Source organism: Pan troglodytes, chromosome 14 (assembly GCF_028858775.2).
Source record: "Pan troglodytes isolate AG18354 chromosome 14, NHGRI_mPanTro3-v2.0_pri, whole genome shotgun sequence".
Classification (NCBI taxonomy): domain Eukaryota; kingdom Metazoa; phylum Chordata; class Mammalia; order Primates; family Hominidae; genus Pan; species Pan troglodytes.
The window spans coordinates 32,348,838-32,367,348 of NC_072412.2; the positions used below are offsets into that span (position 1 = coordinate 32,348,838).

At 40.9% G+C, this 18,511-nt stretch overlaps 1 protein-coding gene across 9 annotated transcripts in view; it reads right to left on the reverse strand.

Annotated features, from left to right (window-relative positions):
• Positions 1–18,511, reverse strand: part of STARD13 (StAR related lipid transfer domain containing 13) — a 575,282-nt gene that overhangs the window by 95,790 nt on the left and 460,981 nt on the right. For 4 of the 9 annotated variants that reach the window (XM_009426858.5, XM_009426857.5, XM_063792467.1 and 1 more), the window contains exon 2: positions 10,010–10,269. The exons of the other annotated variants lie outside the window; for them this stretch is intronic. The gene's annotated coding sequence lies outside the window, so the exon portion shown is untranslated. The remainder of the gene's footprint in view (positions 1–10,009; positions 10,270–18,511) is intronic. 9 annotated transcript variants of the gene reach the window in all.

An 18,511-nucleotide genomic window follows, 5' to 3' on the forward strand; every position in this document is an offset into this window, starting at 1 on the left:
AATAAACCCTCTGAGCCTCAGTTTTTTCATCTGTAAAATGGAGACAATCATTCTCCCTCAAAGGGTGGCCATGAGGATGAAATGAGTGCTCTGTACTGTGGTTGGCAGAAGGGACACACATAACAACTAAAAGCTTTCTCCATTTGGTTAAGAAGGGAGGTAATAGACACTTAGAGGACACAAGAACAATGCTCTCCAAAACAGGGTTCAGATGATTATATGAGAAATGTTATCTGTGTTTAAAATTTCGTATTAAAATATTCTAAAATATTTTTAAAGAATTAGGCTGGGCGCAGTGGCTCACGCCTGTAATCTCAGCACTTCGGGAGGCCGAGGTGGGTGGATCATTTGAGGTCAGGAGTTCAAGACCAGCCTGGCCAACATGGCGAAACCCCGACTCTACTAAGACTACAAAAATTAGCTGGGCGTGGTGACGCGACGCATGCCTGTAATCCCAGCTACTCAGGAGGCTGAGGCACAAGAATTGCTGGAACCTGGGGGGCAAAGTGAGCTGAGATTGCACCTCTCTCCAGCCTGGACAATGAAGCTAGACTCTGTCTCAAAAAACAATAATAATAATAAATAAAAATAAAATAAATATTTCTAAAGAAACAAATTGTTATGCCAGTATGCAATATCAGGATATGATAGGAGGTGCCCTCACAGGAGCTGCCAGCCTGCCAGTGGTTTCTGGGAGGGAGGGTGGCGATTGTACACTAGAGAAGATTGACCCCAGCAATCTTACCTCCACGCTTGCTTTCAGTACTGCCGTACATCATGATGTGCGGCAGCCGACATGGACTCGATTGAGAGACTGTGAGCTACATTGCTTATCTTTAACCAAACGAATCCTAACAGAATGGAGAGGCAACTTAAAAAGATTCTTGCAGAGGAACCACAAAGAGAAAATATTAATTACCAGCAACGAGAAAGAGACAAAGCTGAAATTCCCTTACTCCTAGTACTGGCCCTGTTAACAGTCACTTCTACAAGGCAGCAATAATGAACACAGATTTAGACCAGAAAAGAAGCCAACTGAACTAGTGTAAAATTGTCTGGAAGATGATTTGAAATAGAGATTTACATAATTACTGATGAACTTTGGCCTTTATGACTTGAGATATTAATGGCAGTAGAACTGCATGTAACTTATAAAATACATAAAGATAGATACATTGGGAGTACTGCTCAAGATTTTATTACTGATATGAGTGTATATTCAACAAAAGCTGGGGCCACTGTGCCGGGGAAATGAATATAGGGTGGCCACACTGCCTGCTTCCCAGCCTTTTTCACACATGGCACACACGTTGTGTTTGTACTACATGCTGGGATAAGCTACTAGGCTACGGGAAGCTCAAGCCTTTGGTCGCCCCAGGTCCCGCTCAGCCAGCCCAAGACTGAGGAGGTCAATATTTTCAGCACACCTATTACCAATTCAGGGCACACTCATATCCCACGTGAGGTACCCTGTAAGCGTACTGGTTGAAAACTCAGTTCTATAGACAGATTTAGGCAGGGTTAATTATTGAAGAATATAGCTATTTGGTGTGAATTGAGTTATCTCTATAGACAAAGGAAGAGAGTTGTGTGTGTGTGTGTGTGTGTGTGTGTTTTCAATAGACCTCTTAAGAGTCAGCCCAATAAAACTTGTTTGTATCACAAGTGGGCTTATTGTCAGAGTTAAATATTTACGCTATCTCATTCTCTCAGATCTGACGAAGGAACAAACTTTATATATTTATAAATATTCTCTTTCCTCTCCGTCAGCGAGCCAATTCCACTTCGGTCTGCCCAGCATTCGACACAGTGCTGCTGCTGACGCAGTAAGTGCTAATGTATGCTTGCCTAACGGATCAGCAAGCCATGGTAGAACCAACACCCTGCTCATCCGTCCTTACATCAGTATGTAGTTAGATCCTTTTCCTGTTCCTCCCAGGAGGTAATCCAAAACATTGCCACTGAATTTCCATCCCCAGTCCTAATCCCTGGCTGCTAATTCTTAGCTGACTTCCCCTCTTCCTTGATGAGGTCACCAAGGCCATCTTACAAAAGCTGTTTCAGGCCTGGCGCGGTGGCTCAAGCCTGTAATCCCAGCACTTTAGGAGGCTGAGATGGGCGGATCCTGAGGTCAGGAGATCAAGACCACACTGGCTAACATGGTAAAACCCCGCCTCTACTAAAAACACAAAAAATTAGCTGGGCATGGTAGCACACACCTGTAGTCCTAGCTACTTGGGAGGCTGAGGCAGGAGAATTGCTTGAACCCAGGAGGCGGAGGTTGCAGTGAGCTGAGATCACGCCACTGCACTCCAGCCTGGGCCACAGAGTGAGACTCCGTCTCAAAAAAACAAAACAAAAGAAAAGCTGTTTCAACACCAAATATGTCAACCTAAGCCATCCAGGAAAAAAATCTAAATTGTCTTTGACTTATTCTTTATTAACCAAGCCCACAGTCACTAAGGGATGCTTTGTTTCTCTCCTTTTCCCTCTTCTGCCCACACTGCCCAATTCACTAGTCAACTTATGAGCATCCCAGGCTCACCCAGCATCAGAGCCTTGGCCCTATCTGTCTCCTCTGCTTGACCCAGGCTTACCCCAGATGTTTAGAGACCCTGCCTAAAGCCTCCTTCCTTCAGGTCTTCCCTCAAGTTCCTTCTCCAAGAGGCCTTCCTTAATTACCTTGAATATATATTGCAAAATGTACAGAAATTAACCCTTCTCCCTCACCTCCATACCCCCTTTCCCTGTTTTATTCCTTCTCTTTATCAGTTATCACTAAAATAAACATAGTTCATTTATTTATGCTATTCACTCTCTGTCTTCTCCACTAAAGCATAAGCTCCACGAGTCAGGAAACTTTGTTTTCCTATTTTGCTCATTCCTGTGCCTCTATAGTCTAAAATTGGGCCTAGCACACAGTAGATATCTAATGAATATATACTTAAATGGACAGGTGGGTTATTGCAATGGACCTATAAATGGTGCTACTGCATCTTCTCTAATGCACTTTCTACCAAAATATTCATCCTAAATTACAAGTTGAAAATCGCCACCTTCCTCATAATTTGTCAGTAACTATGTATGATTTATTAAATAGCATCTAAAACCCTTAAAAAGTTCTAGCCCCCATCTCCTTTTCCAATCGCGTTTCCCAATGCAGTGATCTCTCCAGACATCCTAAGGTATAGTCACGCTGAGGTTCACTCATCTATTTTTGAACACATTACACACTTAAAGTCTTTGTGTTTTTAAACATACATCCTTTGATCTTGAGCATCTGTTTCCTACTTTACCTTCTACTGAAATCTGTTGATGTTTCCAGGCCACATTTCATATCATGCATAAAGCTTTTCCATTCTTTGAATTGGATTTAAATATGTGCCCCATAGCACATTGCCTTAAGCCCCTGATTACAACAAAAATCATTCTTTCTTGAATTGTGTCCATATCTGTCCCCAAGACGTGACTGTAATATTCTTGAAAAGACATTATATGTCTCCTTTTCATAGTTCCTTTCACACAGTAGATGCTCAATAAATGTTTGTTGGCATTAAGTATACAATGTCACTAGCTGTGCATTTTGGAGGAGGAGAACTGTAGTGAGATAAGCATTTAGGTCCTTTGTAGAAGTAATACACCAACACCAAATAAGTGAATGTCAGCAAAACCGAAAAGAAACATAAAGCTATAGTTTAAGCCAACATGAAGCAGAAGACTTTACAAGAAACTCTAAAGATAAAAATAACTTCTGCTCTGCTAGAATGCCTGCCACAGAGACGTCACTTATTTTGGAGTTTGATCCTCAACTAAAAATAAACAGCTTTTATTGAAACTGAGTTCCCAATATTGTTGTTTAACTATTTTGTGGTTTCATTCAGGTACTTGCAAGGCCCAAAGAACACTAATCAGGATGCCTCAGTGTTACATAAGGGTTCTTTTCATGGAGTAATTTATGGTTAGTTTGAGAAATTGTATCTCATCTGCTTGCTGGGTTTCTCCTCCTTAGGCATGTCTCGTAATGTATATATATGGCCAGTCATTGGCCGGGCCCAGTACCAATGGTCCAGGATGCAGTATAATAAGCACAAGTGGGAAGAACAGCGGTTCTCAGGACACTGTTCTAAATCATTGTTTTCCTTTGGGGAGTAGAGAACCAATAATTGCAAGTAGCTTTTATGGCATAATCTTTGCTGAGGCAGTAGAGCATGTTTGAAATCTGGGCCCATGAGCAACAAATTCAGACAGGATCCTCTTGCCCTTTGCTGAGTGCAGAATAAACAGGTCTTTGGGGAGGCCCCACAGAGGCTGAAGGTAACCAAACACGCTGCCTTCTAGCCCTGTGGTCTGCTGACAGAGCTCATGCCCTTCCCTGCCATCCCCTAAGGGTTCCTGGGGCTGGAAGATAGTGAAGCTTTCTTCAGCTAGCCGCTTGCTCTGTCATTCACATCTAGCTCCCCTAACCAGCCTGGCTCAGCTCAAGCTCAGGTAAATGACCTATTCGTCCCTGTGCCACCCAACATCTGTATGTGGAAGCCCCTGGCAAGGCAGGAGCTACCGTGCCAGCCCCTTGAAGGCTGCTTCAGTCTTCCAAAGCATCACCAACAACGAGACCACTTCAAGGTACTCTCCGGTCATTAACACTTAAGTTCCCTGTAGTGAATTTCTCAGGACTCCACTTTCCCCTGCTCCTTCCACACCTAACCTGCTGCCACCTACATTGCATGTGTGCTTGGCTGTTGTCCTACTGGGGGACTTACCCATATACGTATTATTGTGTTTCTATTCACTTTGGAAGTTGGCACTCCTTCACCTTTTAAACAGTGAACTCTCTGAAGCAGAGGACTTGCACCCACTTACTCTGTTGTTGCACATGGAACACAACTGAACAGGACCATTTAGAAACATGCTTAAAGGGCCGGGCATGGTGGCTCATGCCTGTAATCCCAGCACTTTGGGAGGCCAAGGTGGGCGGATCACGAGGTCAGGAGATTGAGACCATCCTGGCCAGCACGGTGAAACCCCGTCTCTACTAAAAAAAAAAATACAAAAAATTAGCCGGGCATGGTGGCAGGCGCCTGTGGTCCCAGCTACTCGGGAGGCTGAGGCGGGAGAATGGCGTGAACCCAGGAGGTGGAGCTTGCAGTGAGCCGAGATTGTGCCACTGCACTCCAGCCTGGGTGACAGAGTGAGATTCTATCTCAAAAATAAAAAATAAAAATAAACAAATAAATAAACAAATAAAAATAAAAATAAAAAAATAAAAAATAAAAAATAGAAACATGCTTAAAGAAGCAATGTGCTTCTCTGCACTTTTGGGATGAGACGGAAATGTTCCTGCCCACTAGCAATCCTTAGCTCTGGCCCCTGTACCGAGAGCTTCAGCGGGTGGCATTATTAGTGGGGATGCACTTTAAGTATTATTCCAAGAATTGGAAACAGAAACCCTCCCACACTGAGCACAGATGTGGTGATGGATGATGTATCTCAGTGGCATGGCCCCATCAAATCCCGTGTTCAACTGACTACACGAACTTATTTTGGTCAGTGATTATTTCCGGTATTCCTGTGGTTTATCCCGATGTAACATGCAGAATCTACTATGATAACATGGCTTTACCTCTGCCAGTTATTCCATGTAAAAAGAGATTAAATGAGAGATTGCCAAAAAATTTCCACAATTTACATAGTTTTCTTCATAGTATTTGAACAAGTAGACTCAAATTTTCTTTTTACCTGTTTTAAACCTCAGCTCAAGAGCAAAGTTAAACCAGTTTGAATCTCCAGCTCTCCATGCAGTCAATTTTTAAATGAAAATGGTTGAGGCAGGCCTTCTAGGCCCCTTCTGATACTCAGATTATTGTTATGTCAAAGAATTTTCAAATTCTGGCCTCAAAGTTTACCTTATTCGCAACATTTTCTAAATTTAAAAAGAAGGGAGAGTAGTAAAATTGGAAGCATGGTAAGAAGTTGCTCAACTTGATTGTTCCAAGTATATCCTTGATTCTGTGTAAAGAACCTAAAAATGGAGGCCTTATGGTCAACATAATTAGTACATAATCTGTCAGGCAACCTTTGGATTCTTAAGAATTTTTATTTGATTATAAAAGTAATACTGGTCACTTATTTGCCATTTTTCATATTATTTATAAATAATATCATGCTGAACATCTTTGTTCAGAAAGCTTTGTCTACATTTTTATGAAACCATTTCGTTAGGATAATTTCCTAGGAGAATTACTGGATCAGAGGATCTTGATAAATGCTGCCAAACTGCCTTTCAAAAAGATGGTCAGATTTTCTTTTTAAAACACAGCTAGTCACAGATATGCCAAGGCTCTCTCAGAATAGAGACAGTTGGATGATAGTTTTAATGTTTAGTTACCTAACTATGATTAGTAGGATTCAGATAGGACTAGTAGGTTAATAGTTAATCTGCTGGTGATTAGATGTAGGGTTTTGCATTGTTGCAATCTCAGGTTCCCAGCTGACAACAGTCTATATGCTGTTATGCCATAAGGGACAATTTATTCCAGACACAAAAATGGGTACCAGGGTTCTGTCCCAGAAGGTGTGTAATGACAGGACCCCACAAAGAAGTGGTATGGAAAGACTGACTTTCTCATTCACTTGACAAACATTACTTGAACACCAACCAGACATGAGAAACTACAGCGAGCACCAGGGAGTCAAAGCAGCATGGTACCTGGCCTGTCTTTGTGGAGCCTAGGGAGGAAGGAAGATGTGTAAATAAAGAATGAGGTAGAATAAGATAAAGCCTTGATTAGAAGTTTGGAACCATGAATGAAGAAGGCTCTAGCTCTGTGGAAGAATGGTGGTGGAGAAGGTTTCAAAGGCAAGTGATGTTTAAGGTAGTTTTGGAGGAGGAGGAGGATGTTGGCAAGTGGTAGAGAAAATATTTAGCGGAGCACAGGGACAGAACTGGGCAGAGCGTGGAGGTGTGAAAACATGGAGTGTAATAGTGAAGTCATCTGGTGGGTGGGGCAGGGGGGACAGGGGTGGCAAAATTCGCTCACTTCCTCTTTCTGAGAGGGACCTCTGGGGGCTCCAAAGAAACCTTTGAGGAGATCAAAAAAGAGCTAAGAGAAGCCTTTGAATGATGGGCAGAATTTATTAAGAAAGGGAAGAAAGGAATATTCCAGCAGCAAAGAAGTTGTCGAAGTTCAATTAGTGACTTTAAATGGCCTGAAAGTTTTCAAAGCATTTTCATGCACATTATGTCATATGAACCTCCCAACCACCTCGTGCTATGGTAAGGCACACATTCTGATTCCCACACTGCAGCAGAAGAGCACAGTTGAATGGCGTGGCTCCCAAGGCTGCCATGTTTCGAGATTCTAGGGGCCACCACACACCTGTATGCACAGAACAGGGTGCGTGGTGATTCTCTGTACTGGCAGCTGAGACTGGCAGGTCTGGCTTCTGATGTCCTTTGCACTACACTAAGCTGCGATCATGTTCATCATGTAAAATGAAAAGGATTTAAAATGAAAACACAGTAATCACTCCTATCTTTTAATATCTTATATGCTGCTATGCTATCAGTTTTACTGGATTATTTTGAAAGATGAAGTGGATGTGTGTGGGTATATACATATATGAAGATTAGCGTATATTTATTTGTATGGTATATCTATGTATCTATAAAATGTGAGAAAATATTAGGTACCTTAATCTGCACTATTATCCATTTTTTTACATTAGGAAGTTTAAAAATTACATATATTCAACTATACTAAATCAAAGCAGCATCACACCAATTTTAGCCTGATTTTTTAAAGTTCAACCTGTTTGAGGAAATGACTAGTCTTACACAATGCTGAGAATCTTGATGAGAAAATCAAATAGTTATTCTACGAAGAGAAAAGAATAGATGCAAATACCTTCAAGAGCAGCCTCCTATAAACAAAAGTATTACTACATAAGATTATAGAATTTTGTTTTTAATTTTGTTTTAACTTTAAAAGGCTAAAGTTTTTAGCTTTTTCAGTGTAATGCAGAAGTTCTGTCTAAGAGAGTGGAGGCAATTTCATTAATGGCATACGTACCAAAAGCTAATAGCACAAGATGCATTATAAATGTCTTACTGACATTTGAAATATCTCTGGGAGACAAAAATGGCTGTAATTATTCATTATATTTGTAAGCAGTGAATTAGATTTATCAAAAGGTTAATCATCTTCCTCAAGGTCACAAAATTAGGCAGCATAAAGGTAGTATCTGAAATCCAAGGCTTCTGACTGCTACCTTGGTCCTTGAAATCAATTAAAATCGTCTCCATAAGGTCTGACGTGGGTACTGTCAGAAGTTGGCAAAATTCTTTTACACATTAGAAAAACAGGTGCGGATGCTACCTTGTCACATGTCAGCATGTGTCAGCACATGTGAGTTTAGCTCATGCAGAACATACTGGTTGGCATAGATGATTCCTTCACATGCAGATATGAATCTACACAACAACAGTATGTCCCAGTATTTCACAAAGAGTATCAGGCGCCCATCTCTAAGTGACTACATAGGTTGCATGGAGTGTACAAAGAACTCTGTCTACTGATATTTCCTTCCTCTCATTTTTCACATTTAGACTGTAGGAAACAGGCTAAGCTAATGAAAAGACAGTACGACAAAATCTTCAACTTTCAGTTTCTGATTTCCCCAAAAGAAAAGACATAAATGTGGCATTTCTTATGAGACGCGTGGAAAGAACCCCGTAGAAACCATATGGTTGTCAGTAACGGCATAATCTCATTCAAAGGTGCTAAGAACACTAATGAGACCAGGATGTCAGGAAAAGCAGAAATAGATCAATATTTCTCTCCCATTTATAGTTGTCCTCACCATCAGTCTCTGCACCAGCTCTATGTAAATGAAATCAATCAGCAAGGATTTCTGCAAAACGCATAAAACAGTTCTCCTCTCGGCTCTACCGGAAGATAAATGATTCCAGACGTTGGCCTGTGGCCATTTTCCCACACATGCTCCAGAGCTCTGACATCCATATTGGGCCATAACACTGAGTGGTTTCTACTTTGGCGAGTTTACAGCCAGCGCTTCCACTTCTGGTTTGGACTAGACAGCCTGCTAACGCAGATGCAAAATAAGTCTCTTTCCGCCTGTGTAAATTGTAAAAGAATTGACTTTTTCCAATAAAGGAGCTCCTGTGAGCCCCCTGAAAACTTTCTGCTATCGCTCATAGAATCTTATCATTCTCAATCACTGCTTTAGATCCCCTTGGAATTAGACAAATCCTGGCCTAATAAAACATGCGACATATGACATCGAACGCAAACCACTTAGATGTAACATACAATTACCAACAGCCCAAGTCCAACGTTGAAAACGAAGCCATTGAAAAATGTATTAAACATAAATAGCAGGATTGTTTCATATGGTAGCTTATGTTCTGAAAGAGGGTAACAGACTTTCTGAGAAAGATAAACTACAGAAGATCCAGAAGCAGCTTCCTTTAAAAATGATGTCAACACCAATAACATTATTTGGAAGGCTCGTAGGAAGTCCAGGTCATATTCATAGCTATTTAAGTAACGTAGCCCATGGAATTAAGCATCCTAATACAAAGTATTTACTGCCAACCTCGTCAATCTGAAAGGTGGGTCGCTTTCTTAATAAACTGCCTTTGAGGAAAGATACAAATAATTTTGCCCATTGTTATAAATAGAGAGAGAAGGAAGGAAGGAAGGAAGGCCTTATCTATATCTGTAGTCTGAGATAAAACAATTCTCTCTGAGATTAAATAAAAGTAAAATAAATCTAACTGTAACTTGCAAATGTTTCTAGAGTGAGTAGCCAAAATGACAGTCACTGCTTTTTAATTTTAAATCAAGTTCTTGTTAAGAGAATGTTGTAAATATCAAGTCCACTACAAAGAAAACTTTTTATATCAATGACAAAACTCACAATCTGCATAGGAAGTAACTGTTGTCTTTCCCACCACCACGACCTCTTTTTCTATGGAACACAAACTTACTTTGTTTAAAATTGTCCTTAGGCTGTGCTGTACCTTTCAAACAAAACCCCTCTCTTCTTCAATTCATTTTCAGCTTTCTTGAAAACTGCTCCTCAGAAACTGACAGATGGTGCATCTGTCACCGAGTGTTTTCTCTTCGTTATCTCTGCCAGCTAATATTTCCTCTGTGCTTGGCTGTTGTCTGTGAGACTGGTCCACATCATTCTAGCCTGATCAATGGTGTGCCTGGTTTGAGGTTGGTTTTGGCCCCGCCTCCAGCTCTAAGAGAAAAAAATGAAAACTCACAGCTGGATTTCCTATAAATCCTCTTTTTAAAACTGGCTCTGCCGCTCTGGCACATACCAGAGGAAACGCTGCCAGTCTATCGCAAACCAAGGGGGGGTGCTCCTTCTCCTAGGCACCCCCATCGCTAGTGTCAGGTGCCTTCCTTATATAACACATCCCATTTTAAGTTAGCCTAAAACTTCACAGGAAGGGAGGAAGTGTTTTAAACCAAGCTTAGGTTTTTCCATGCCTAATAAGACTCGAAAGAAGATGCCCATGACTGAAACACACACACACACACACACACACACACACACACACACCCATAAATAATTTTTAATCTGTTAATACTGTGCAAACCAATTCCAAGGAGAAAACGGAAAAGGAGAAAATGCCAAAATAGGATATAACAAAATCAGTGCACATTTAATTTTGTATCCTCAAAAAACTCAGGTCATCCTTCACATTCTGATGACATTACACCCTCAGTTGGCAACAGGATTTGCTTGTATTTATACTGCCAATGAACTTGGTGAATCAGGAGAATGCATGGGATGCATTTCAGGTTCCAGATGAGAGGCAATTGCTTCTCTGGGTTAACTGCTACCAAGCGGGGTTGAACAGGTGACTGTGGAAAAATCAGTCTGCTCTGTAAGTGAGCACGACAAACAATGCATTGTAGACTTTCGTATTCTGCATGCTCGATGGTAATCTCACCTTATCAGTGAGTGGAGGCCACACGTTTACCATGAATAGAAAAAGTGAGTGTTCCTAAACTAAGGCTATATGTTGGAATACTGTACTAGGATTCACAGTCACAGGATCTGGATTCGAGTCTCAGTTTTATTTCTTGGCAGTGTCCTCGAACATGAAAGGCACAGAGTATGCTCTGGAGACCTCACAGATGACAGCAGATCAAATGAAGATGATAAAGAACTTTGTTGTTATTATGCAACATTCGTATTGTTATTTTCAACAACAGAGAGAATATTAAATAAATCTACATGTTTAATCTGGCAGAGGATGATACCAAACTACCACTGCCTGTGATAAGGAGAGCTAAAGATAAAAGGATTCCGGGAGTAAGGTGCAGAGTATACAGTGCATGCTGAGGATAACAGCCACTCAGATTTTAAATGTTTGAACTCCACAGTGAGGGAACATATGAAGTAAGCATAGGGCAGAGTGGGGCTAAATAGCAAAAGTTTGATACCTTAGTTCTCCTTCCACTCTCACTCAATAGAACCCTAGAACTGGCATCTGCCATTAGTCAGTGAGCTCCTTAAAGGCAAGAAAAACACAATTGGAGTCTGTCAAATAAGAGAATGAATGAGACCTTGAACTAGATAAGAGGTACTCACTCTAAGAGAGGGAGTATAGAGTATTGTGAGAAGCCTGAGTTTGAAGTTGTAAAATCAGATACTTCAAGGTTGAGAGTGCCTGTGTGTCTCAACCTTGCAGGGATTTGTAGAGAGAGAGGCTTTCTGAGTAACTGAAAAGTAACATGAGAGATTTTGTTCAGGGTCCCCTGATTTCGTCCAGCTTTCTACACTCACCCCTCAACTCCACCCCTTTCCCACTTCCTCCATAAGAACGTCATTCTGTGACAATGAACTTGAGTCAAGAACCAGGATGTCTGTAAACATCCCTTTAATGAAAGCACATGGATTGATGGGTCAATTCTTCCCATATGGTGTTGCAAGGCTTTGCTTGCTGTAGCTGGCCAGAAGTCAGCTTTTTAATCCAGCAGGCCCTGCTCGATGCAGGCTGTGTGACAGGCATCTGTGACCCTGCCCTGCCCACAAAAGGCAGATTATAGGGGCTGCTCCTGCTCCTACCCTGCCTGGCACCTCACTGCCAATGAGCTTCTGTGCTCTTGACTAAATATATTGGGAAATTCCCTACTTCCATAATAGTTTCATGTGTGTGATCTCTTCTCCCCAAGCTAAAGGATTATGCCAATTTTGGGTAAGAGAATTTGTCAACTGCGAAGATCTTATCTAATAAATCCTTTTAAAAAAACCTCCTAAAATGTGCAAGACATTCCGTGCTAGCCACTTCAGAGGATGCGTGCTGCCAGCTCTCTCTGGCACAGGTGGTCTGCAAGGGTACATGAAATGAAATTATCACCTAAGGCAGGATATGAGGACAGTGGGAGGTGGAAGGAGTCTAGGTTGGGGAGTGGGAGTGGGAGAATCTAGAAAACATGACGGGGTTGTAGCATGAGGGTACACAGGCAGAGATGAGGGAGGACCCTGGAGAGAGAAGGACACTTCCAAGTAGGGAGTGAGCTCTAAGGCACCCAAAGAAACAGGAGGCAAGGCAAGCTCGGGGACTCAGGAGCCTTCTGGTGCTGCTGAAGCACAGGGAACACGTGGGGGAAATCAAGCAAATGAGTCATCAAAGGTGGGGCGGAACCATATATGGGGTGGCCTTGGATGCTGGGAGAGGGTATAGGGAGTTCATACCAGCTCAGGTAGCAATTGTGAACCCTTGGGGGTTTTAGAGCACAGGTGTAACACAGTCTGAGTGGTGAGAGCTAGAAACCATGTTAAGGATGGATTCTAAAGGGAAGTGTAGGCAGATGGCTCCACTCAGGAGGCTATGGCAATTATTTCAGCAAGAGGTCATGAAGGCTGAACTAGGAGGACAGGGTTGAAAACAGGAAGAGTGCTAGAGGCAACCAGAAAGACATGCGAGTCCAGGGAGATATGTCTTAGGAAATCCCATCTGGAGGAATTTTTCCTGGAGGTATTTGCAGACAGGTGTACACACATATTCAAGTTTTAATTTCAGCATCTTTCATTGCAAAAGATTGCAAATTACCTCAGTGCTCACCAATAGAGAACTTACAAATAAATTATGGTACAGCCACATAGTGAAATACTTTTGCAGCCGTTTAAAATACACACACAGCTACAAGACTACTGTTGTCACATGTTGGTGATAGGCACCAGATTGCTAGTGGTCAGGAAGTATGCCTAGAAGAGAAGTTTTAGACAGGGATTCAATTTATGGCAAAGTAAGGAAAATATTGGGGAGTGGAATGTGCATGGGTGGGGACCTCAGGACTTGTGTGTTACCCCCATATTGGCACCTGCGTTCCCCAGGACCAGGACAACCTAGAGCTGTGCAGTGTACAACCTACGCAAATGTATATGGTGTCTCTGCCTACAACCACTGACTCAAAGGTGCCAGAAATCTGCCTCATCCAGCCTTGATCAATTTCATAATCAAAAGCCCAGAACCTGTGTGCCTGAGCCAATCAGCATTGGAAAGGAACAAACAGCAACACTACCCATATTGGGGACCTAAAAATGCCTTTAAGAATTACACCAGATGGCAAAGCAAAAAGCATGATGTCTGAATCTTCTCTCTCTCTCTCTCTTTTTTTTCTTCCAAATTCCAGGGCCTAAGAAGCCAATTAACCATTCCAAGCAATATCTAGGTGTAAGTGCAGTGAAAGTTCATAAACTGAACACAGCAACAACAATTAGGACAGATCTGCTGGTCCTCAGTCCTGCCATCCTTAAGTGAGGGACTGATATTTCAATCATCATTCCCTTTCTTTTCAATGACAGGACATCTTGAATGACCATATATAAGAAGCGGAGTCCAAGACCAGCTGTAGTGGCTCACGCGCACTCCCAACACTTTGGGAGGCCGAGGTGGGAGGATCACTTGAGCCCAGGAGTTCAAGACCAGCCTAGGCAACACAGAGACACCCTGTCTCCACAAAAAAAAAATAAAAATTAGCCAGGCATGGCAGCATGCACCTGGAATTTTAGCTATTGGGGAGGCTGAGGTGGGAGGATCACTTGAGCCTAGGAGGTGGAGGCTGCAGTGAGCTGTGATCATGCCACTGCACTCCAGTCCAGTGATAGACCAAGATCCTGTCTTAAAAAAACAAACAAACAAACAAAAAAAACAGAGTCCAGTTCCAGCTTCATGCACAGAGTGGGTGTGCAGCTTCAACAGCAGACGCTGGGGTTGACAACAGCCGCAGTGTTCTTTGAAGGGGCAAGGTAGGAAGGATCCTAGAGGCAATGAATATGGCTCCTTGGGGACTTTGTTTTCTTTCTTGCAAAGAGCCAGGTCTATTAAACATCAGCTCTGCAGAGGGGAGAGCACACTGAGGAAGCAGAACTTACTGCACATCAAGGGAGGAGCCCTTACAAAGTAGCAGGTTGCAGACAATTTGCAAATTCCGGCAAGAGTAAATGAAGAACACAGTATTTCACAGCCAGTGAGGGCAGTATGACTTCATGGATAAGAGTGTGCTCCCTTTACAGTGCAATAAAAAAACTGCACTTAATGCCCAAATGACTGAATTCTAATCTTGGCTCTGACGATACAAGCTGTGTGAATTTGAACAAGTTGCTTGCAGTCTCTCATTGTTGACTAGATAATAATGGTACACATCTTAGGGTTGTTGCACAGATTTAGTGCGTTAATGTACATAAAATGCTTGCCACAGAGCTTAGCATAAGCATTCAATACATGCTATCATTCCATAGTTAGAATGGAATAAAACACAGGTGATTTAAAATATAGGTGATTACGACTACACTTAAAAGATTGACTTTGATTAACCACAAATCAAGAAATTAAGAATTCTCTGTAAGAACTGCTAATTGTATTAATGCCTGCAATTTGAAATACTTGAGCAAATAGGGTGCGATATCGTGTGTTATTTAACACTTAGGTTAAGCGATCCTGCAGATGCTGCTAGCATCTAATCAACCATTCAAAATCTGGTAGGCCAACAGTTTAGCTGGCATTCTAAAGAGGGCACCTCCACATCAGAATTGGCTGTTTCAAGCCCTGTTGTTACCATTTCTCCATTTCTTTTGGTCATATATTTTGGTTTACATCTTGGATACCAAGAAATTCACCAATTTCTTGACATAAAGGAATGAGAAAACAAAAACTCACTGGAAATGTACCATACATTATTTGCATTATGCTATGAATATCATTATAAATATGAAAATATAGTTATTGTATAGGACAGGATCATTCCTTTTTAGTAAATTATTTTTATCTTCACAAAGTGAAATCAAAGAATATCTAACACACTCTAGTAGCTAATAAAAAATCTTTAATATATTATTTTAAAAATATTTTAAAATAAAAATATTACATAAAACATGAAAGATATTAAAATAAAAATATTATTTAAAATATCTTTTTAAAATATTTTAATGATACCAAATAATGCTCACTGAAAATATTTAAATAATGCAGAAGCATAGCCTAAAAAAGTAAAAGCCCATTTTTATTCCTAACTTCTAATTTCACTTGTCTCCTTGGAAGTAGTCACTATTAACAGTTTGGTGTGTATCCTTCCAAACTTGTTATGCATATATAACACACTTGTTATATATGTGGGTTTTGATACCTGTGATATCAGACACCAAGGGGGATTGGTTCCAGGATCCCCACAGATATCAAAATCCACAGATTCTCAAGTCCCTGATTCAAAGTGGGATAGTATTTGCATTTAACCTACATACATCCTCCTGTATACCTTAAATCATCACTAAATTACTTATAATACCTAGTACAATGTAAATGCTATGTACACAGTTGTTGTACTGTGTATCGTTGAGGGAATAATGACAAGGGAAAGAAGTCTGTACATGTTCAATATAGACACAATTTTTAAAATAACATATTTTTCAATTCCCGGTTGAATCTACAGATTTGGAATCCATGGACAGAGAGAGCTGACTCTGTGTGTGTGTGTGTGTGTGTGTGTGTGTGTGTGTATGACACATATTCATACACATATCTTATGTATTTAAAATATACACATATGTCTATACATACTTGTACATATATACCCATGTTATACACCCATAAGAATTGCTTTTCACTGAAACAGAATCATAATATATGTATTATTCTCAGACTTACTCTGTTCATTGGACAATATGTCTTGGAGATTTTCAAATAAACAAATAAGAAAGCTAATAACAAATTAGCTCAGTGGAACCCCAGTGACTATTGTAGTCAAAAGTGTGGTTTCAGGGGACCAGACCAAGGAACCAGCACCACTCAGAAGCATGCCTTTTGGGGTGGCTCACCTGTCCCCCTGAAGCTGACAGATTTGTCCCTCTGTACCTCTCCAATAGCTTTATGTCCCGAGCAGTGTGGTAGAAAAGATGGGTGAGTGAACCCGCACAAACTCATAAATGAAAACATTTATTAAGTAGAATTTAAGCATCTTACTTCGTGACCAACTGTTCCTTTAGCATATGCACAGATATCCAGAGCATGCCTGCCTTGTTTTCTACTCCCATTTTAAGCAGAAAATAAAGCCACTTTCTACTGTTGAATTATTCTTATTTACAGCAATAGAAATGTCAACCTTTCAGATTTGGACACTGAGTTGCTTGGGCACACTGGCACCCAGAGCCTACATGAGCAGCGACATGTATTAATCCTCAGGGGTCCTGCAGGCAGGTGTGGGCAGGTGCAGATGTGCATGAGGAGGACTCTGGGACTTTCCAGTCTCTAGGGTCATGGAGCCTATTTTCAAGTCGCAACTTGAGGTTCTCAGGTTCTCAGGCTACTACATATGCCTCCAACTCAATTTCACTCGCAATCATTCCAGGTAATGTGGAGAACCAAAGAAACTCATGTTTATAGTGTGTTTGAAAAACAATCTCTTCGCAAAACCCTTTCCAGAATTTTACATTCCTAAACAGGTATGACAATCTGTCATCTAATTTCTGCTATTATTAAATTGCCTTTCTTTTTCTGAGAAAAAAGTTACCTTTCCTTATAAAATGACACATTTTCACCTTTTTGTTAGCAAGTATTGTTTAAAAAGGAAAGTTTTGTCAAACCCTCATGTTTTTAGATCAAGGCAACCTACCCCTTATCTCTGCTACGTTCTTGTTTTGAAGCAAATCAAGGCCATGTACTTGCTAGTTGAGTTATTGACCCTGATTTTTTGAACTCCCTTTATCCAAAAAGATTCCGTAAGAAAAATCAGACAGTACATCTGTAACATGAGGGCTCTGACAATGAACTGTAACAGTAATGCCAGCTGGGTACATAAAATTCCAATGCTAAGAATTTCATTCCACATCAGGTACAGTTTGAAAATGTCGGCAATGCCTTATCTCTGTGGACATTTCACTGCACATATAGGATTTCTATTTCAATATTTGTAAAATTCTAAGAGTTATACACTCTGGCTTATATTACCCAAAAGGAGAGGGAGAGAAATGGGGGAGAAAAAAAATCTTGTCGGCAAAGAGTCAACCGTGTACTGGGGAGTCGTATTGAAAACAGAAAACAAAATCATGTAGTACAAAATTAACTATGTTCACAAGAGAGGCTCAGAAGGACATAAGGGATAAACAAAATCTCCATCACATCAGCATCTTTCCTACAAGTCTGATGTTCCAGAGAGTCTGCTCTTTGTTTCTGTTGCCAAGGAATGGAACCTACTCTGGCTCTCTTGAGGTAGAGAAAGTATGTGAAGTTCTGGCATTCAACAGCCGCAGACCAGGGAAAGTCAACAGTGAGGCAGAAAGCATAAACTACCTGCTGGGGCAAGCCAATTTCATGCATTGTGCTCATGGCAAGACAAGATTGGATTTGCCTCTTGCAACTGGCACTGCTGTTCTTCAGGATTGATTACCCTAATTCTGTGCTTATCTTGTCCTTTCACCCCAACTGTCTACTAACCTTTGACCTGTATATCAAAGCTTATACTTTAAATTTTCAGTGGTGGTATCTTTAATTCTGGGCAGAGAAATCCAGAAATCCTTGGTATAACACTTAGCACAGGGCCTGCTTTAGTTAAGATGCTAATGGGCATCAACAAGGAAGCTGCAGTTTGGAAAGAACAAAGCCCCAGGTCACGTGGCAAGGCAGGCTGATCACTTTCTAAGCTGGATTTCTTCCACTATTTTGAAGATTACTTCACCTCTCCCAGCCTCACCCAAATCATATATACACCAGAGTTTTCACTTTCATTCGGGGTTCGCATCACAAGCGACTGTGCGATGAAATATTTTAAAAATCTAGCATCTCTTTTAAAGTTCACTTTGAAATTTAAGGAGAAAGCAGACTTAAAGAGGATTCTGAAAGTGTAATGAGCATCATCTCTTTAAACCTCACAAACAAAAAGCACATTCTTCATTTTTTGGTTTTATATCCGACTGCTTTCTAACAATAACTTTACATGATTGGGTTGAAATAAACTTAAAAACCAAACTT